The sequence below is a fragment of the Zonotrichia albicollis genome, chromosome 1 (assembly GCF_047830755.1).
Source record: "Zonotrichia albicollis isolate bZonAlb1 chromosome 1, bZonAlb1.hap1, whole genome shotgun sequence".
In the NCBI taxonomy this organism is placed as follows: Eukaryota; Metazoa; Chordata; class Aves; order Passeriformes; family Passerellidae; genus Zonotrichia; species Zonotrichia albicollis.
The window spans coordinates 36366283-36389821 of NC_133819.1; the positions used below are offsets into that span (position 1 = coordinate 36366283).

The following is a 23539-nucleotide window of genomic DNA, read 5'->3' on the forward strand; positions in this document are numbered from 1 at the left end:
AGCAGGATCTTAATGAAATAATTGCATTAAAATATTTCTTTGACATCAAAATATTCATATTCACACGGACTGACACATATCTTGAATCTAACCAGAGCATGAGATTTGAAAACAGGGGTTTGAACATTCATTCTTGTCTGTACCAGAACAGCAAAAGAACTAGAAAGAAAGGTTTTGAAGGGAAAAATTCAGGTAAATGTTGAAAACCAAAGACTTACAAGATGGAAGAACTAATAGAGGTGCATATGAGAAAAATTGCAAGATAAAATTTGAATTCCTGTACAGAGGATGTCAATTAAGCCTTATAAAATTACACATACATTTTTACCTTAAGACAGCTTTGGAACACTGAAGAAAGAATGCATCACAGGGAACTTACTTAAGAAAAATCCTATCATATTGAGCCAAACAACTAATTTTTTTCCAACAGTACAGGCATTTTTCCTGCATTTTTTTTTCTGGTGTCAAGAAGTTTTTAGAACAATGTTGTACTTTCTGAAGAAGACCAAGAACAGCAGAAATGAGTAAATTAGAGTCAAAAGTAGTAAAACACATAATTTTTACTCCTGCTGTTGTAAAATACAAAAGAGAAATTTAAGGAGACAGTAAGCAATTAATACCAGTACATTTCATCAATCTGGCAGCAGTATTGTTCTCACCATTCCTAAGAACTAGGTCTGAGTTTTGCTTCATGACTGTCTCCTACCCCCTTCAACTGTCTTTTTTTCACTCCTTCCTTGAACTAGCACTAATGTAGTAAGATCAGAAAATTAATAAAGTTTAAAACCAACATAGCAAAAGAATGCCTGTATGTGCAAGCAGCAGACTGTATAAAAGTGGTGAAAACACAAGGCTAGGGAAGGAGCTTTGCAAGGCTACTTTCTTCAGTACCTGAAGTGACTCTCCCAAAGAGTCATCATTATTATGCTTCAGTTTAGACCGCAGAGTAGCATTTATTCAGACAATAACCAATCTGTCCCAGAACAAAGATAGCTGAAAAAGCACTTAATATTGATCTAGAAAGGCTAAAATGTTTGTGTTATCCATATCACTTGCATTTTCAGTGAAAGAAAAATTTAGTCACTCAGTAGTAGCCAGAGTATTTTTTTTTTTACTTCAGTTGCCCACATAAACTTCACTTTTACTTCACTTTTTATTCACTTGTCCACATAAACTGAAGTTGTCAAAGTAATTTTGATTTTGCAAACTGAAAGCAAGGTGCATGATCTCTCCTGAAATAAATGTGCAAAGAGCCAGAAACCTCTTGTTCCTACTTTAAGATTTGAATGCTTTACAGGAAAAAAAAAAAAAAAGAAACAAGAGAACCACAATCTTTTTTTGAGTTCTTTTACTTTTAAAAAAATTAGTCCTTTTAAAATGTTTTCCGTAATGTCCATTAGCAGCAACTGAGAAAGCTGAGCCACATCTCCACCAAAATTGCAAACTTACACTTTATTGGTTTGCATTTAGCTATTTAGCAATATTGCCTTCCTGAGGTCAGCTTAATCCCATAATTAACAGTTTTATATCATTAATAGCCATTTCTTCTCATTTAGAGCATTTTGCCACACAATCTTTTCATACTGTTGGTTCACAGAGCAAAATATCTACCTTTCTGCTTTGGATTTTTCTGAGCTCTGCTCCATCCCAAGCCACCACCAACACACTGATTCTCTCAAGTTAAATGACTGTAATGAACTCAGTTCAAGATCAGGATTCTTCTTCCATAAGGACCAGACTGAACCTTGCTTTGGAAAGGAAATCTAATTTACCCTTTTTGTACAGTGCTGACACATACCTTAAAGCAAGACAACCAGAACAGTCCTGTGGTCGAGATTACCTGGTAATTTAAAAAAATCACCGCTTTAAATTTACAGAAAGAAGTCAGAAAAAAAAATGGGAAAGATCTTTCAAAACCAGCTGTAGCCTGTAAAAGAAATTAGCATGAATGACTGTAGGGAAAATATCAGCAATAGACTTTGAAGAAATCTGGCTTGGGTCACTGAAAAGAAAACAGAGGCAGATGCTAGGCTGCCTAGCCCAGGTCACTGCAGGGAGAACAACAGCTGGTTATGTGAGTCTTGCCCGGGACTCAGATTTGGTGCTTGATTCTGCTGTGCAATTATTCAATACCTCCTTGATGATTTTACTATAGGAGAAAAACTGAAAACAAGATGGAGTTTTTTTTTTGGCCGGTGGAGCTATGACAAATTGAACCATCTATTTAGTAACAAAACTTCTCTTCTGTGTATATCTCACAAAAAGGTTCAAATGTGCACTGGCTACACAGATTTTCCTCTGAAATATAAGAAAGAATTTTTGAAGTGCTCTACCAAGTTATCAATATTTTAACAGCTCTCTTAAAAGCTGTTTCATAATAGTGCAGATACTTTGAAGACTTCATTCCATATTAACTGTAGTATATTTTAAGACATTTTATTTTCACATCCAAACAGGGGTAAGAATAGGGAGTGTCCTCTGATCACTGTATCCACAACCACTTTTAGTTGAGAGTTAAAAATTCCTTTTCATAACCCACCAAGCAATGTTCAGTTCAACTTAGGGGAGTTGTTCATCCACCCAAGGTTTTTATTAAAACCTCTACCATTGTAATTTCTGGATTATGCTACAGAAAACTGAACTCACATTACAGATACTGGTAAGCAAAAGGAAATTTTTAAAGTGAATTTTTCCATGATTGCCCAGCTCATCATTTCATGACTCATGCATTCCTTCCAAACATATTATTCATCACTCCTTTTCATGAAGGCAAGAAATTATAAATGATTACCATCTTGATTTGTCTGAGCACAGAAAAAAATATCTTTAGAATCAATGGACAACTCTACTCCATAGATCAGCTAGTTATTCAAAATATGTTTCACTAAAAATGCAGAATACGCCTTCAGATGTGCCTGTAGTTTTACTAATTGTTCCAAGAATGTATAGCATGCACGTGCATACAATAAAGGCTCTCTCTAAGAAAATTTTAAGAATAGCACTTTTTTAGGTGATTAAAGAGAAACAAAATATTTAATTTTTTTTGAGGTTGTTACCAAAATAAACTTCCTAATTCCAAGCTTTTCATTTCCAGCTAGTACAGGTATTTATTAAGAACAAGTAGGCATAACAAAGTAAACAAAACTGTTCAGAAACTGAGACAGAAAATGTTAAGAAAATTATCTTTTGAATCAACTAAAAAAATATATCTTAGATACACCAGGACAAGGAGTTTCCTAACAGAGAAACAAAAACAAACTGTATAGAAAATGAAATGTATAAAACCAGAAAAAAGTAAAAAAAGTGAATGGAAAAGTTTAAGTCATATGAATTTCATGCTGAAGCTTACTAACCGAAAGTTAAGTTTTGTAGTAATAATCTAAAACCTTTTGTATGAAATGTTGGAATTGAGATAAATATGGGACTGTCCCAGATGCCTCAGATCTTTTAAAATTCTGATCAACTGAAACATGGTACTAACTACACACATACTCTGACATACAGAAACATGAGACTCCATATAAATAACAATCAAGAAAGAAAGAATAATAAAGCTCTTCACACTTAATATTTTTGCTGCTTTTGTAACTACTGTAAGGGATGTTTTTAATGTTTGCTTATTCTCACAACAGAGTAAGGAATGTTAAATCCAGCTATACCCATATGTCAAATCCAAGTGCCTGGAATAAAGAAATAGCCTAAAATTTATGTTTACTAAATATAATGCTGTAGAGAAAATATTCATCATCTTCAGTGCTACTATCAGCTTGTCTTAAGTTACACTTGAATGTTTACAAGATCAGAATTTCAGCTGAAAGGAAAAACCTACTTCAGTAGAGTCACCACACAGGGATAACTTTCTTCATTGAACTTCTTGACTCTTCACTGTATCGCCAGTAAGATGTAAGAGGCTCTTTCTGATAGGCATCTTAATGTATATGGTAAGATACTATACCTGCACATGGCAGGACAAGGTATGCTGGTGGTATTCTTACAAGAATACTAACTTCATGCAAATAAGTGGTAGCTAGACTAGAAAAACTGATTTTTAGCTTCTCTCAGCACTGGAGACAGAATGAACAAGATTACAATACTCTGACTACTGCCATGCTGCTAGTAAGTCGCATTCAAGGTAGATGTGTCTTGTCAGTATAGACAAACTTGCAAAGTGATCCTTATCTAGACATCAGCAAAATCATTAAAACGTATTTCAGTATGAAACAGAATCAGCAAAAACATTTGGGATTTGAGGCTGATAAACTCAACAAGCTATGTTTCTCAAGTTGCTAGTCATCTTTTAGATGCTACCCACTCCCCACAGTTAACATAAATAAAAAACTCCCCACTAAATATTGCTTAAAGCTTACATAATATTCACTACCATTACTGAAATATAACTAGTTACTGTAATTCTCATGAGGATTTATTTCACTGCCTGCAAAATAGGAGGTATTTCCTCTTCCAGAAATACACCACAATATATGGACAGTTTACGTAAGGTGAATTTATGAATATCCTATAGAAGAAGTGGGAAGGGGAGATATTGTAAAATCAAAAAATATTAGATTGCAGTTTACACTGTGAACATCTGAGAAGCCATGTTTTGCATAAAAATACAAAACAATGATAACAGTGCAAACAGAACAATTTACAATGTGAATGTTTAATCATGCAGACATACCTTTTAAAGTTCTTTCAGATAAAAAGGTAACATCTTTCCTACCACAAAAACTATGTAAATAAATGCACAAATATTGTTGTAAGTAGGTAGATATTTTGATAATATAATAGAATGATTCAACTCTGTAATTGCTTTCAGATGTCCAACACAAAAGACCCTGTGCTCTTAATAACCCACTGTTTCTACCAATATTAAGCCAGGAAATTCCTACCATCATAATATTGCTTACCATGGTTACACCATTTCTCTCAAATTCTCATCCTCCTATAGCTGCAGCCTCCCTGTGTGATCCTTAGTTTGAGTCAGGAACAACTGCTTTTTCCTTTTGGACCATGCTGTAGACTGCAATCATGGACTAGGCCTGGTAATGTCTTGCTGATTGTACTTACTCCCTCTTGCAGACATTCTCTTTCTAAGCAATGCTGCAAAGATTTTTCTGTGAAACACAGAATTTCTACTAGCTTGAAGCTTCTTGTTTTGTTAGGTTTCTTTAGCCAAGGTCTAAGACCTACATTTCATGCGAACTTATATTTTAAATAATGTCTGCAACATCTTTTTAAAATATGAGACTTTCATCAATGTCAGCTCTGATCAATCTTACATCCCTTAAAACAGACTTCCAAAATGCCTTGCAAAGCAGCTCCCCCATAAAATGAAACAGAACTTGAATATTCATTTTACAAAGCCAACGCATATGTTTGGTCACAAATACTGGATTATTTTTCTAGTATTTCCTTCTTTTTAAACTTGTAAAGTTTGATTTGAGAGAGTGCTGATCCCTATTCTGTGAAGCAAGCTAGCATCATTAGGATGACAAAATCAAGTCTTATTGTGGCAAGAAGAAACATCATTTAGTGTCAACAACACACTGCTATTGATTTGAACTCCTCCTTGCCTCACGGGTGAAATAACAAGCTCCTACACACAGACTCTCTAAGCATACCAATAGAGGATAGAGGCAAGAAAAATACTAAAAATGGCTGTATTAAAGATACAACAGGAAATATGTGAGTCATGAGATGCAAATTCTTTTATCTGTATGAAACAAATTGAAGAAGAGCTTAATATGGCTTTTGCAATTTTTATGGAGTTAGATTAGAACAGAAATATACCTACCAATAATATACCAGATTTAGGCTTCCCAACCAGTATCTCCTAACTCTTCAACACTCTCTATGAAACAAGTCAGCTTCATGTTCATTATCTAATACTTACTAATCATTTTTCTAAAATGTTGCCTTATTTTAGCACCCTGGTTCACCATTTCAGCAGGAATTATCCTTTAACAATACTGGTAAATCTCATCAAAGCAGAGCTATGAAACTGTCAACACAGCCAGGTTGACTCTTTTCCTATTTCTGAACAGACTCCAAGACTTTTTTTTTTCACTTCAGAAAAAAAAAAGTATTTTTCTTTTTAAAAGATACAAAAAAGAATAAACCCATGGTCATGCAACATCACTATAAATACCACTCTGCACAGTGCCCTGGTTTTGGTTGCAATAGAGTTCATTTTCTTCCTCAGGAGATGGCACAGAGCTGTGTTGGATTTAGGATGAGAATAAAGTTGGTAACACACTGATGTTTTTGTTGTTGTTAAGCAGTGCTTAGTCTAAGTCAAAGGACTTTTCAGTGTCTCATGCTCTGCCAGTGTGGAGGTGCACAAGAAGCTGGAAGGCAGCACAGTCAGAACAGCTGATCCAAACTGGCCAAAGGGATATTCCATACCACAGAACATCATGGCCAGTATATAAACTGGGGGGAGTTGACCAGAAGAAGTCAATCACTGCTCAAGGACAGACACAAGCTGGGGGACAGTCAGCAGGTGGTGAGCAATTAATTTTATTTTTATTGTTTTTCTTGGCTTTTATTCCTCCTCTCTGTTTCCTCTCTTCTCATTACTATTATTATTATATTTTACTTTCTTTCACTTTTTATTTCAATATCTCATGGGGTTTTATTATTTTCCAATTCTATTCCTCATCCCATCATGGCAGAGAGGGGCATTGAGTGAGGGGCTACAAAGTATTTGGTTGCCAGCTGGGTTAAACCACAACATGCATCAATAGCTCCTTTTCTAGAACTTAAAGCTATGTTTTTAAGCAAATCTGCAAACTAAAAAATGTAGTGAAATGAAATACTGCTTGTGTTGTCTAACTACACTAAAATTTAAGCTAATTTCAAACATTTTTGTAGCATCAATTTAGCATGCTAGAATTCCATCGTCTATCTCTTAAAACACGAACAAAGTAATATACACGGCATAAAAAATTACTTCAAGATAACTTCCTTGTTAAAAATACTTAAGTATAAGGAACAAAGCTATTTTCATACCACATCCAGAAAATGGATGAGGTGTGAAAGAAATCTCTTGTTTAATGTGACCTTTGGCTGTACTTTCACTTGTCATCATTATGAAGTAGCTACTCTCAGTGCCAACACATAAGCTGCGTTATATTATCCCATAACAGTAGTAGCACGTCTTTCAGGGAGTGTTTCATACTTCAAGAAACTGGTGGCAGAATGCACTGACAGCACTTACCTTTGTAGCTGCTTATAATAGGTCTTATTCAACAATAAGACCTCATTTACAAAAGGAAATAAGAGGGTACTAAATTTCAGAGAGCATGTCACATAAACTAGGATATGTTGAGGAACTCCCTTGGAGTTCTCAGCTTCAGTGAAAACATTCAAATAAGAAGAAATGTAAATTTCAGATTGGAACTCTGCCCCAAATAATAATATTCAGAGCTTTGTTACTGTGCACAGACCAAAAATACTGCATCATTAAGATCCGCAACATACTTGACTTTTCTTAACGCGTGTAATTAAGAAAATATTTCTGGAAAGCAAATGAATTTGAAATTCAAGTAAGATTAATAGAACAAATACAGCAAATTTACGTTTTATACAATGGTAGCAAGCTGCAGAATAAAAATCAGTAGCTATCATTATCTAAGGCTGTTCATCTAACACCACAGAGAGAAAAACTATTGATACATACTGTACACACATTTTTATCCATGTATATAAATCAAAGGAAACAGCTTCCTTTAAGGCAAGCATATGAAGATACTAAAGCAAGATACAAATTAAATATTCATACATTCAATATTTCAAAATAAGGAATTTGGATATACACATGCATAATTTAAGTTCTATAGTGAAACCTGTCTACAGAGGCCATTTCTACTGTATTTCAATAGCATTGAAACTTGAAATGTACAATGCAGCCTTTCCATGCTGTGTTAAAACTTTAAAGTATATAGTAATTCATTTCAAGCACTAAACATGGAATAAAGGCCACATTATGCACACAGCACTTCTGCAGAGGAACTGCTTCTTTGCCCTATTCATTTCAGCTCGGAAACAGGGCTGTCAGTCCTGCAAGATGCTTTCGGACTGCCTGAGGTACTTGCTGGGAACCGAGGCCAAATAAATAGGCAACTTCAGGAATAAGGTGGCTCACTGGCCCTGAAGAGTCCATCACTCAGAATTGACTCCAAGTCAAATTCTGATCCCAGGCACCAGTTTTAAACTCTGTTGAGCTGGTGCCCACAGCTAAAGCCTGAAATTGGCCCCTTACACTGTCCTTATACAGTCACTCAAGCCTCTATGGAACAAAGGTGATATTTCCGACCTTTTTGATTGGCAGAGGAAAGGAACACAAAAACAGGTTTCCCACTATGTTGTGCACTAGAAATTATTCTTTATGATCACAGAACCTGGAAGTAGTTTCTGTACAATAACACAGGCATATTAAATTTGAAGAGCTTATAAATTTCTATGCATTCAAAAAACCCTGGGAGAAAAAAAAACCCCTTACTCTCCATCCACCTTCCTTTCCTTAACATGTATCTCTTTCTGCATGTGTCATCTAAAGATACCAGCATTCCTCCCTATGTATTTCAAACCTCGCCACTGAAAAAGAATTCTTCATATGGGTTATTAATGTGAATATTTTATTTTCTTATTAAAAGTTAAATGTATTTAGTTCAAACATCAAAAGCCTCATTTTAAAAACATTCATTTTACAGGGACAAAAATATATGTTAACTTGAAGAATAATTAAAGAATACTTATTAAGGGGAAATAAAACTACTCTATTTCTACACAGTTTAAAGTAGACATTTATCTTTACCCCTTAAAGGTCACTCATTTGATCTTGACACACCTATGAAATCATAGAAGCAAAAGCTAAGTAAGTAGAAAAGTGGTATTAAGGAATATAAAACTAAACAAAATTAGTATCTACATGGTAAATTACTTCATTGAAAACCATCTATGGATTCTGCAAAGAATATACTTTTGCCTTAGAGCTAGTACTTTAATTTTCAAGAACTAAGGAAAAAAAATCAAAACTAGTCAGTAACAATGCAGCGTCGAAAAGCAATAAACTCAAAATTAAGTTATAAATAATTTAAAGCATGTCATGAAGATGTATTAATAATTCATCAGATAAATAATTTACTAAATAATCAAATAAATAAATAATGAAATACATAAATAAATCAGCAAATAAATAATTCTGCAAAATAACCTAAACAATAAGTCACTAAAACAAATGACAAACCTACAAAACTACAATGATTTTCTAAATTCTGATAGTTTTAAATAAACAAATGTATATAAACTAGATCAATCTTTGGTGGATAGAGAAATATTTCTCACTGCTATTGGTGAATTCCTGATTACACTGCACAAGGATACAATTTTAGATTTTACAAGAGTGCAGTTTTTCCCTTGTAAATTATTAACATGATTGCTACAATACATTCTGCTCTGTATTTTACATGTAATCCCTTTATGTAGCTCATTTTTCCCCCCAAAAAAATGAAAATCTCTTTACAACATTCTTAATTCACATATTTCTTTTTTTTTCTGGGTGCAGTACTTACAAGACTTCAATAGCCTTCTTGGTGGTTCTCTTATTGTCTTCTGCAAACCTTCAGAAGTTTTGCTGCAGGGGAAAAACAAGTAGAATAACCTTAATTATTACAGATGGTATCTCATTCATTAGCAGATGACAACATTTTATTTGAAAGCACAAGAAAAGCTGTTTTATAATTCTACAAAGCAACTTAATGTGAAACAACCATTACAGTTTGCAGACTACCGAAAGTTTTTAGAAGTCTTTGGTGGAACGAGTTCAAGCAGACTGAGGCCTGTTTCTTGTATTTAAGCTGACACACAATCTGTGCAAACTGGCACTAATTCAGATGTAAAGACAAACCACGAGAAGGACAAAATACTTGGCTGACATCTAATGTTATCCTTGATTTTGGAAGTTCATAGTCCTTGAAAGAATACAGTGAGATCATTTAATACCCACTATTTAAGTACATTCACAATTTAATTGGAATACTGCTCTCCAAAGCCAACATTGGTACCACAAAGGTCAAAATCCACACTTCTCCTCAATCAATTTTCAGTCTCCATTTATTTTAATGAATAATACTGACAGTCACCACAGCTTTCTTCAAAGTGGTGTTCTGTAAATACAGCAGTTGAAGAAATGTGCCACAAGTGTAATCATGCTACCAACTTTTATCTGTTCCGTCAAAAAGGTTTATTCGCTTTCTTCAATAACACACATTATACACAGGAAAGAGCAAGACAGTTTTAGAAACCATGCTACTGACATGGATTCTTTATCTCTGTATGGACGACAAAAATGAAGGAATACATCAAACCTGAAGTTATATGTTGTATATATGCATGGTTTTTTGCTCCTCATTTCAAAGGAAGTCAGTGTGCAGTGTTGTTTCTCAAAGCAGTATCTCAAATTGCTGATGGTGCTGCTGTATTTCAGCATTTAAAAGCATAAAGGATAATTTACTCTTAAAACTACCTGGGCACATTATATTTAACAAGTCTCAAATTCTCTTTAGGGATTATAATAAGAAAACACTTTGCTTAATCATAAATTTTATATTTATCTTGGCTAAACACCCTCCTTTGGATAGACTGCCATGTTTTGTCAAGAAAAATCAACACAGTGGAAATGAAGTACTTGTTCTGTTGTGTGGTCATTCAAAAGAGTATGTAGAAGTAATGTAAATGTGCACCACTGCTGCTGATAATTTCACGCTCTCATACACTCATTTCAATTTGCTTTAAAAAGGACTATTCCTCCTGGCTAAATATAGTCATCATGAAAAAGCATACCTCCCCTTTGAGCTAATAACACTGCAAGCCTCAAGACACAACAGTACAAAAACTTCTATATTTTAAGGAACCTGAAGCACTTTCTCCTCACAGTACGTGTTTCTGAAGTGGGACAAATGAGACTAGGTTTTTTTATTAAAGTATTCTCATTTAGTGTACAGATTTCTCTTTGAAAATGACAATTAATTCCCACACCACATCTCTGAATCCCATCCAGCCCCGCAAAAAATCATATATATCCCAAATGTTTCTTTTTAAAAGCAATGGGTTATTGTAAAAGCAGCCTACACTGTCACACATTAAAACATTCTGAGGATTACTGGGACTTACAATGGCTCTGGAGGTTCTGGAATCAGACCTTCTATAGGAAGAACCATTTAGTCACAGAGCATTCATTTGCAGCTTTGGAGCCTCTGGTAGCAGTGATTTTTCACCAATGAGTTACAGTAGAGCTAAAACTGTAATTACAGTTACTGATGTTTTAAACCCGAATTTTTTCCTTTTAAAATTTACTCATTTTTTAATTACTTTCATGTTTAATTTGGGTTTCTAATCTGTGGTTACAGAACTCACCTCCTCACACAACTACTTCTGTCTAAGCTGGAGGGCCATAATTACCTGCTCAAATAAGACATGTAAATCATTAAAAGAGGGACCCACACCAGCCAATGGCTTGGGATGCTGCCACCCTTCCCCCACTTGAAATCACATGAAAATTCCACCCTACACAAGAGACAAAGACAGAAACTGAATCTGGTTCCTTTCCTTTCTTCTCCCAGCTGGTCCTCTTCCCCTCCAGCCCTCAAACATCATATAGTGCCTTACATCATGCAGATCATGAGGAAGATGTGTCAACAGAAAACTAAAGCAGAAGGCACTGATGTTCAGGTCTACTTCACTGAGAAGAACAGCAAAAATCAAGTAATCACGTGCATTCTCTACTCTGCCCAATTTGGGAAGCTGTGCCACTACACAGAGGCTCCCTTCCTGGCACTCAAGTTTAATTTGGGTGGTAATTCAAGGAACTGGATTGTACCCCACACATAAAAACAAATTTCAAATATTTACAATGGCAAAATTATAAATCATGCGCATAGTAAAAGGACTGAGCAACAAAGCTGTTTCATTTTCCTCCTTTTGATATTGACATTATTAGAAGGTTTCTTAGTTTGAAGGCACAAATCAGACCAAAAGAAACCACATACTGCTGCTTGCTTCCTTTGAATATAGGAGATATAGGAATATAGGAAACTAGGAAATATAGGAAACAGGGAAATTTTAGAAAGAGATTGCCATGCAACATCAAAATTTAGGATTTTTTTTTTTTTTTTTTTTTTTTTAATACTCAGGAGTAAACACAGGGAGAAAGAAAAAGGCAGGACAGACCTGATTAACTAGATTATACCAATGTAAGGTACTGGCCATTATATTCTGACCCACTTTTCAAGGATTCCTGGAATTGTTATAAAGTTACACAAAATATTTAGCATTATCAACAACAAAAAATAAAAGAAACCTGCAATTGTTTATAACAACTTATAAGTTTACATACAAGTTTTCATATAAGAACTTAAATAATGTATAAATATTTCAATACTAGAAGGTTCATTCTTGTATTCTTGTGCCACAATTTCCTCCTTCTATTTATAACAATTGATCAATTAAAGTAAAGATTATCTGTCTGGCTCACTTCACATAGAAAGATACTTTTGTGACGCAGTACAGTACTTCATAAAAATTTTAAATGTATTTATTTTTTAAATAATAAAAAGTAAAAGAGTGTGATTTTTACATATTGATAAGTCTGACTAAAAACTGTAAAAGTAACTCAGTCCTACAATGTTATAGGATAATTTAGAGTATGTTCTTGGCAAAAACTTCGAGTATTTCTGAATAACTTTTTAACCAGCTTCTTCCAATTGTCTCTAAGGTAAAAATCAATTCTAAAATATTGAAACAGCAAAATGTTAAATCCCAAACTACTGAATTAACTCCTATCAATACAAGACATAGCTCATTTGACTGTTATGACCCACATTTCCTAGTCGATTTTTAGATAAAAACAAGCAGATTACCAGCAAAGGTTTATCTCAAATTCCCACATGTACAGCATGCCACATTAAATATATGCAAATCAACCTCTTTCTCCTCCACTTTTTTTGAGCTGACAACTCATATGACCTGAAGCCATGGTTAACGATTACAATTATTTGACTTTCATATTTATACAATCAGTCATCAGATATGCATGTTAATTGATTTTAACAGATAGTTTTGTATTCTAATGATCAACGGTAAGTGTACACTTTACCAACTTCTTGATTTATAAGAAAATAAAATTTATATCAGTTTTCACAATTAACCCTTCACTGTATTGATCTGCAGTATTCAATGGGACCTTCTCAATAATTTGTTAACCTGGAAGCAATCCAAACTAAGAAATTTTAATTTTGTTAGCAAAATTTAATTTTCAAATTACAGACACTCTTCTATTGTGTTTAAAATTTATCTAAACAATGCACTCTCAATTTATTAGAACTAATGAAAGATAATTTGTACTTAATTGTACTGGGCAAACAAGTAGTTTGCAGTTATTTAATATTCACACTGGCCACTTAAAAGTTCATTTCTCTTTTTCAATGAACCTTAGTCATGCATTCCTAGATTTCAATAAGCCCCCAGATGTCATATATATGACAGAGTACAACATTACATTTAAGATCCTTATTTTTCAAGTTACACGCTTAAGGCCAAAGGGTTCCTCTGCTGTCATCACTAAATATATTAACTGAACTGTTTTGTTTTGTTTTTTTACATGGCTGAAAATATAAACTTTGCAATTAAAATTTTATTTTGGATGCCCTATTTCTGGAAACATAAAAGAGGAAATTTAAAATCGCACACATTTTCAAGTGAAGAATTTACTATCTTCTAAGATTATACAAAGTGCAGTCATTACCTTCCACAATTAATAGTTGTTGTTCTTTATGTCAATTCATAAAAAAGAGTGGATATTGCATCGTACTCTCAAAGATCAGATCATGTCTGGTTCTGTATAAGGGCTCTCCCAATTTAGGCCTTAATTGCTGCTGTACTAACTGATCATGCACCAATTTTGATAAAGCAAGAGCTGCTGGATCCCTTTCTCAGCATATTTTAATACCAATATAGATATTTTAATTTCTGCAAAATGCAGAATCTTTCAATTTTCTATTAATAACTGAATGAGCTACAGAGGCAATTCAGCTTTTATTCAGGTGAGCTTTATACACTGTAAGTTCTGCTACTATTCTCTTTTTGTCTGGTAGCTCCAATGAATTTCAAATGGATTTATGCACTATAAGATTCTGAAACATTCTCTACAACAAAAGGGGACACTAGCACACTCATGTAGATACACCATGTTTATTCAAGTCCTTGCAATGGACCAGGAACAGAAGAAACTCAAAGTCACATTGCAGAACCATGAATAAGCACCTTAACCCCTAAAACACTCTTTAATGGACTTCTCTGATTCTAAAAAAGTCTTGATTTCACACTGAACATAATGAGAAAGTTAGTGAATATATGATGGGATTTTGTTGCTTACTTAATAGCTGTTTTCCTTAAACTAAGGTTTGCCAGCATGACAAATACCAATAAGGCAAATAAATTCTCTTCAATCTTTCCCTTACAGGGAAACAACTTCTTGGCCTTCAACAGACCTTGGTTTTAATTCTGAACATAATGAGAAAGTTTGCAGGTCTGCAGAAGGAAGAAATGCATTCTACTATAATCACTAACCCCATTTAAACACCACAGATACAAGTGCAGAAAGACCCAGATTTCTCTTCTACAATTCAGTGCTATGAGTTAACCACCTTAAGGTGGTTCACTGTAAGGTTTATAACTTTTGTAGCTGAGGCAGATCTTAAGATAAATGGAAAGGAGAAATAAAGATCCTATACTTATATGTGAAACTCCAATATAATCAGCCAGAAGAAAATAGTGGGAAATATAAGACAAATATGCTAATAAAATCCAATATATATTTTACATGTAAATATCTAATTAACTTAGAAAATAGATATAATTCCTAGTTTCTAGAAATGTTTTCTATCCCTACTTCTCTTTGAACTTGACTCTTAAAAATTACAACCTGGTAATGTCAGCTATGAAGAAAAAGAAGTAAAATTTAACAATTACTTATGGGCTGACTGAGCCAAAGAAGTCCTGATCTGACTAATAAATATGGCACATTCATTTACCACAGTAAATGGGGTTACACCAAGCTGCCAAACAGTCACTAGAGGGGTTCTTCAAGGCTCCATTTTAGGCCAATGCTCTTCAGTGTCTTCATAAATTATTTGGATGCAGGACTCAAATGTATACTCAGTTTGCTGACAACACAAAATTGGGAGGAGCTGTTGACTTCTTCCATGGCACAGAGGCCTTGCAGAACCATCCCAGCAAATTAAAGAGCTCAGCAATCACCAGCTGAATTGCAGTTTGGAATCTGCAGCTGGGACAAGCAGCCCTGGATGTATGGAAAGACTGGGGAATGAGAGGCTGGACAGCAACCCTGTGGAAAAGGACTGGGGGTCCTGGGCAGTGGCAAATGGAATATGAATCAGCAGTGCCCTGGCAGCTAGAAGGGGCAACTGTGTCCTGGGGTGCATCCAGGCACAGCATTGCCAGCTGGGCAAGGGAGGGGATGGTGCTGTTCTGCTCTGTGCTGGGGTGGCCTCATCTTGAATACTGTGTGCAGTTTTGGGCACCCCAATGGAAGAAAGATATAAAGCTATTCGAGAGTGCAGAGGGCCACAGGATTCAGGGTCTCGAGGGGAGGACACACAAAGAGCAGCTGAGGTCACTTGGTTTGTTCAGCCTGGAGGAGACTGAGCGAAGACCTGCAGTTACAACTTCCCTGTAAGGGGAAGTGGAGAAGCAGGCACTGATCTCTTCTCTGTGGTGACCAGTGACAGGACCCGAGGGAATGGCCTGGAGCTGTGTCAGGGGAAGTTTAGTCTGGATATCTGAAAAACGTTCTTCACCCAAAGGGTGGCTGAGCACTGGAACAGGCTCCCCAGGGAAGGGGTCACAGCATTAAGCCTGACAGAGCTCAAGAAGCATTTGGACATCGCTCTCAAGTACATGATGACACTCTTGGGGCTGCACTGTGCAGGGCCAGGAGTTGAACCTGATGATCCCTGTTGGTCCCTCATAACTCAGGATATTCTCTGATTCTGTGATTCATTCAAGTTACACATCAGGCATTTTCACAAGATGCCTGAACCTAGATATAAAGTACAAACAAAAGAAAATACTGTTTACTACTCACTATTTTTAAACAGCATGTTAATTGCTCATCTTGAAGACTGACGATTAAAAGTAGCATATGATTAACAATATTCACTGTATTTACTAAAAACTGAGAGGAAACAAAGAATAGAAAGCAATTGGTGATACTTCCTGATGACAACTTTAATATGAAGAATTGCAACTACAATAAATTCCACAGTTAAATGTTAAATTAAAGCTATGTGTAGAAATAAGACCAATAAAACACATTCCGGGAAATGAGAAAATAGTGTACCAAAAGAATGTCCAGTTCTAAGACAAACATGAGTTCAGGGATTGCAAGCTACCATCCAGATCACTAAAACTATTAAGGGGATTTTGACAGGGACAGCTGAGTGAGAAAAATCTGGAAGTTCAGCATCAGTGGCTTAGTATCCAACAGTCTACACATAATCTTAGTCACAAATGTGAAGCTGAATCCATGAAATATAGAAAACCACTTACTATACTGCCCCTGTTGCACAGTAATGTGTCCTCTGGCACCATTTCATGCAGAACAAATATTAATGAAAATGGGTACATTGAATACAACTAGTAGCTAAGCTTAGTTACCCATATCCACAGGTGAACATATTTGATCAGATATGATCAAAAATCATCAGGGATAAGGGTCTTCCACTGTCCCTGATGTAGAAAGTATAGTCTTTAGGATGTTTTGTTAACATCATACCAAAAATATTTAACTACTTTGCAACTCACTGTATAACCTCAATAAAGAAAAAATATATTCTTAATCAGCTGCATCGATTTGGTACAGCCATTTGGGGTCCAGCAAAGGTGGGAGGCATGGAAGGAAAAATACCAAAAAGTAGGAACAGAGGAAGGACAAAAGAAAATATTGATCATTTTGATGACAAATTTATTTAAGTACACACACAGGTTATCTAGATGCGATAAAAACCACATTCATAAAAACCCTAAGCGTCAATTTATGAAACAGAAACGTTAAACGTTAAACCACCTCCAAGATGTTTCATTTCTACCAATACTTGCCCTCCCTAAATATTTTATCATGGTGACTGAATTACAAAGGACTTGATAATGTTAAAAAATAGATTAATAAGAATTACACTAGTTTGCTTGCATAAAACCAGCCCACTACTTGGATGCTGCCTGTCTATAACAAAGTGGCACATGAACACTGCTTAAGAGGCCAAATGCCTCTTCTGACATGAAGACTCCTTTTGAGACTCCCAGTGTCACCAGGAGAACCATGCCTCATGGCACCCAAATGGACAAAACATAGAAACTCCAGTGCTAAGAGAAATGAAAGGCTGCACAGTTTCTCTTTGAACAAGTAACTATTTTACACAGAATCATCAAGTTACCGAATGCAAACCACAGCAGAAAACTGCTGCAAATTTCAATCCTGTTAGAGGATACATGAATTTAGGGAAGAAGATGGAAGTATTATCACTGTAGGGCAAAATTGCTGGGTTTTATTTTAAACATGCTTAAACTCAACGTTTTAACTTAAACATTTAAGAGTGATTTTAGTGTGAAAGTTTTCCATCTCTTGCCACCTGAAACTGGCGATCCAAATGTCTATAATAGCACATTTGAAATGCTGAGTTATATTAATCTCATACTAACTATAGCAGTTCAATTTCAACAAATTTCTCAGGGTTTTTGCATATTGCTGAATAAATGACTCTGGAATTAGCTTACTTTTCTTGGAGGCATTATATGAGATTATTTCTTAGTCTCCTCCTCTTTGATTTAGTACACATCTTCAGATAATTTATTAATGTTCTGGATATCTCATTCATCATCTATTATTACTAGTGTCATAAATTAGAGGAATGGAACAAAGCACTGGACTATATGCTTTTTCCACATTCATCAATAAAACAGCTACCTCCGTTAGCAAACACTCTGTAAAGTAGTTGGTTTATCCACTAAGATGAGATCAGGAGCAGTTTTTTAACTCAAATCCCAAAACAGATTAGATTTATAGTATAAGAGGCTATTAATGAAATAAAAATCAGGGCTTCACTTTAAAATATAAAAGGGTAGAAATAGCTGGTCTTCAAAACACAAAAGCAAATGTCAGACATTGCTATATCTTCTAAAATACTCAGATGAATTAGAAGGGTGATGAATGCCAGTTTTACCTGGAAAATGGATTAATTGTTAAAAATGCTATAATTTTGTCAGCATACTGTAGAACAGTAAAGACAAGGAAAGATTCAACCAACAGAAATTTAAATGTCAACACTTAAATCAGCAGTAATATTGCTCAAGAAGAGAGGCTGCCTCAACTGGGGCTTAGCAGGAAAATTGAAATCCCTTGCCTTTTCATTTTTGGGTGGTTTTTTTTTTTTTGGTGGTTTTTTTTTTAGTTTTTTGGTTTTTGGGGTTTTTTTGACAATCTAAACTTAAAGGACATTGGAACATACAATTTTGAAAATTTCATAATATTTTCAAGATAATGGATATTAGTGGGAATCCTATAGGTAATATAGTAGCATACTATTCTACATAAAGTACTTGAAAAGAGACAGAATTAACATTATTATGAAACATTAACTACTGACTCATTATGCCTGTATTAAATTACATATTTGAATTAAATCTCAATATTCAAAAATCAGTTTTTGTTGTTTTATGTAGGGATTGTTGATATATTTTGTACACATTCACTATTTACATTCCTTTAACTAAATCTCTCATTGAGACAAATTAGTATTTTGCATGATGCAACAATACTGCACTCACCTCTTTCTAATTGTTGAAAATATTTAAACCAGGGTTAGGACTTCATCAATGGAATGAGATATAGAATTTAAGTTCTTATAATATAGAAGACAAGAACTCCACATGTTAGAATGGAAGTGGATAAAATGCTTCCAGCAGCAACTGTGTATCTAATTTCTACAAGGGAAGAAATTCTTTCATCTTTAGGCACTATAGATTGGATATTTCAGGCTCCAATATGACCTGAAAACAACAACATTAAAGTTTCCAACCAAATTAAAAGTTTATTGTGCTACCTCTAATTCAGGACCCACATTATTTTCTTTATAGAACCTTCAACAGCTGTAGCAACTGATGATTAAAAAAACATACTTGTACCAATGCCTTTTAAAGCTAGTTCAACTCAACACAGTTACACTCTCCTATAGTTACAGCAAACAGTGGAACAGAAAATTAACTATATGAGCTGCACCTTTTGTTAGGCTCCAGTTTGATCAGTTTGGCAATGATCATACCTCTTATTTAATCTATAAAGGCAGTTTGCAATCAAAAAGAACCTTATGATGAAAATAAGTAGTACCCTCTTTGCATTACAGTGCACTTGGTTTGAGGACTGACATAAAGGCAAGAAGCCAATCCCTCCTCTGATTGAGAGCAGCCATTTGCACTCTCTTATCTCTGTCTCACTTCAGATAAAAATGCACACTGTCAGGGAAATGCTAAATGCTAATCTTCTCTCTCACAATTACAATATTTACCCATTAGTAGGTCCCCTGAATTCCATTTTCAGTCTTGGTGAATTTCTAATTTCCACAATGGGAAACTTAATTAGACAAGAGACTACAAGCAAGTCATACCCAAAATGTCCAGCAGCAATCTATAAGTAACAGTTACAAGAGAACTCTGGTGAAAAAGGACCTCATTGAATCTGATCTCCCACGCCAATGCAACTGCTTTGCAACTGAGGGAGCAGTCAAAAAAACAGAAGTGTTGGCAATGGCAACATCTCCTCATGCAAGAGTTTTCTTGACTTAGTGTTTCCAAAATATCTGAGACTTTTTTCCCTTCCTGCCATTTTGTTCACTGAGTGAAAAACTTATTTTTGCATGAATTCTTAACAGAAGCTCAAATCAAGGAACATACATGGTTAATTTATGTCAGACCAACTTCAATATATTAACCTTGGGATGCATGGAAGATGTTTTTTCTTTTCCTCATCCCAAAGAGATTATTACTTCCTTATCTAAAACTTTACAACAAAATCCCAGCGAAGAGTAACTGCATTATTTTCCAGATAAATAAGCAGGTAACCTGTTCCATACTCTGAATACACAATTTGTTGGTGATAGATTTTAACATTAATTAATAACTATATAAAAGTACTGAAAAATCCTGGAAAAAAATGTTGTAGCCCATCCCATATGGAATGTAGAATACAAGAATCAAATTTCCTTAAATAATTATGCCAACATAACTTTCCTTTAACTCTTGCTACCTAATTCTCATAACCTTCAGATTTGCTAAGAATATCAATGAAGAATAAGTTGCATGTTGAATAGACAGCAACTAACCACCAAGAAGTAAACAAAAAAAAAATTCTTTGGTTAGAACACAGAACAAAAAATCAATGGAATCTTGAATTAAATAATTTTCTCTTTTTAGGTTTACTTTTATTGTAGATTCTCCAAGACACAAAGTTCTGTCTTCTTTTTAACATAAGATATCCAGAAGGCTTCAGATATTTACATACCTGCTAGACAGGAGCACTACTTGTAAATGTTGACTCTTAACTTGATTGTAAGGGACATCACTGTTGCATTCTCTAATTAGAGAAATTACATGAAATTTAAACCTTTGCTTCTCAGCAATACCATATCCTCTAAATTGTACTAGTACAGTTGAGTACCTATTCTCAGACATATTTTTAACATATGTTAGAACATTTGTTCATGTATGATCAGAAGCACATGTAGTCCTGCAATTATCTAAAACATTTATCACTGGCACAAAAGGCCAAGCAGGACACTTGAAATCCTGTTACCACAAAGCAGTGGTTAAATGCAAGAGGAGAAGTGGGAAGATGGCACTGTGAAGCAAGCAGACAGGTAGCAGCAGAGGGCCAAATCCAACAACACCAGGACCAAAGACAAACCCCTCCATAGGGGGCTGTGAAACTAATTTCCTCAGCTCAATTATTACCACTACTAAAGAAGTTTACTACAGCTACATGATTTAACAACTGTTAAACCAGCACTGCTAAATTCAGAATCCACTAAAAACACACTACAAATTGTCGCAAAGAAATAGGGCTTGTTTACTCCTCATTACAGTGTCAGTGAGGCAAAGAGTTGATTTTAAACAACAAAAGCCTGACAGACGAAAATGCCGCCAGCTCTGTCAGACTCCTGGAAGAGAAAGTCAAGGCTCAAATGATTGCGTTGATCTTTGACTGAAACTGTAAAACAAGTCAGTTTCTTCAAAGCCAAACATAACACTGAAGCCAACAATAAGGAATGTTTTAGTTTTTTCCACACAATGAATTTTTTGATGTCATGAGCTCTGGAAGTTTTTAATCACACTAAAAAAGCATTAGCAAGGCAAATGTACATGACCCAGGGGCCCATAAGCAATCATAAGACTGGTTTGCCTAACTAATCTTATTTTTTCTTCTCTCACCTAAATTCCAGTATCAATTCTTCTTAATAATAGATATTCTCATATTTTTAACCAGCTTTCAACCCACATTTTCTTTCACTCTCTACATCTGAACAATAATTCATATTTGTTCACTGACTAAATTCCAGACTATCTGTATTTTATTAGTCACATGGAAATTGGAGTGCTACCCACAAGACTTCAAGACAAAACATTTCACAGACACAGATCAGAATCAAAAATTTAACCAATTTAAATACTAACAGCCTTAAGACACATGATGTTATGCTTTTAATTTAAATAAAGGTAATTGAAAATACTGTGTTTACTGTTCAGAAGTGATTCTTAGTTATCCTTCCTGAACTCCTGAGTCTCAGTATGACCACCTATATCTTACATAAGTCTCCTCATTCCTTTTGTAAAAAGTCTACATTCACTAAATGCCTCTCAATGTATGTTTCAGTTAATTTGATAGCATATTTATTAAGATTTCTGCATAGTCATTAAAAATCGGATTCATCAATACTTACTTTCTAATTTTTGTCATAAATTTATTTGAAGTAAAATTTTAACCCATAAAAAGGAAACTAATTTTTAGGTACTGCAGATATCATAAGCCCCTTAGAAGAGTAACAGCAGAAATTAAGTTAATGACTGGAATCGGAGCCAGAAACACTGGACAGACAATAGTTTAATTTAACTGACTGCTGCACAATGTCTTCTTCCACCTTTCACCTCCAGTAAATTTATCTTGATTGTAACTATATTGGTCAGTTCAAGTTTGTTTAGCTGCAGGTCTTTCCATCACTGACATCAACAGTGAAGTCACTCAGGACTTACAAGTACAAATCCATTTTGTCTTCCTGGAACAAATCTTAAGCATCCAGAAACTCAGGACCCCAATATTTGACTTCAGGAACTAAGTGCTTAGCAGGCATCTGGAAAGTAATGAATTACTTCACTTAGCTGTACCAGCACTTTATTATCCATTTTACGTAAGAATTCATAATGATAACAAACTTATTGCTTGGCACGGAGCAAAACCATGCAGGCAACCAACAGATATTTCCTCTGACCCCCTGATCAATTAATTTTGGTAACAGAGACAAATGCCTTCAGAATAGCAGAGCAAGACAACAGAATTCCTCTAAAATGATAGAAACAGAAAAGAATATATACTGTGAAGAAGTGAACAAGGTTTTAACAATAATTTGCTGAAGTAATTCAATGTACCACTAGTAAAGCTGTTTTCAGTAATGTACAGCATGCTACACAATACTTTATGGTAAAATAATTTCATGACATCATATGCTTGCCAGAACAAGATGGCATAGGCTACCTATCCAGAATGCTTGCCATTACAAACATTTCATTTCAACAGAATAGAATTGTTAAGGCTGGAAAAGACCTTTAAGATCATCAAATCCAACCATTAACACTGCCAAACCTACCAAGTTCCCAAGTGCCACATCCACACATCTTTTAAATACCCCAGGGATGGTGACTCAACCATTTCCCTTGGGAGACTATTTCAGTGCTTCACAAATCTTTTGGTGAAGAAATTTTTCCTAAAACCTAATCTAAACTTTCCCCAGCACAACTGGAGGGTGTCCCCTCTTGTTACCTGGAAAGGAGACTAACCTCCACCCGCACACAACTTTCTTTCAGGTAGTTGTAGAGAGCAATAAGGCTCTCCTGAGCCTCCTTTTCTAGAGCCTAAATAACCCCAGCTCCCTCAGTCACTCCTCATGCACTTCAGACCCTTCACCAGCTTCACTGTCCTGGACTTACTCCAGACCTCAACGTGCTTCTTGTACGCAGGATTCGAGGTGTGCACTCACCAGTGCCGAGTGCAGGGGGACAATCACTGCCCTGGCCCTACTGGCCACACTGCTGCTGATACAGGCCAGGATGCCAGTGGCCTTTTTGGCCACCAGGGCACACACTGGCTCATGTTCAGCTGCTGTAAACCAGCATCCCCAGGTCCTTTTCTGCTGGG

The 23539-nt window shown here is 35.2% G+C and overlaps 1 protein-coding gene across 8 annotated transcripts in view; it reads right to left on the bottom strand.

Moving 5' to 3' along the window:
• TBC1D5 (TBC1 domain family member 5) overlaps positions 1 to 23539 on the bottom strand; it is a 315747-nt gene that overhangs the window by 276833 nt on the left and 15375 nt on the right. For all 8 annotated transcript variants that reach the window (XM_026798892.2, XM_074538136.1, XM_074538133.1 and 5 more), the window contains exon 2: positions 9579 to 9640. The gene's annotated coding sequence lies outside the window, so the exon portion shown is untranslated. The remainder of the gene's footprint in view (positions 1 to 9578; positions 9641 to 23539) is intronic.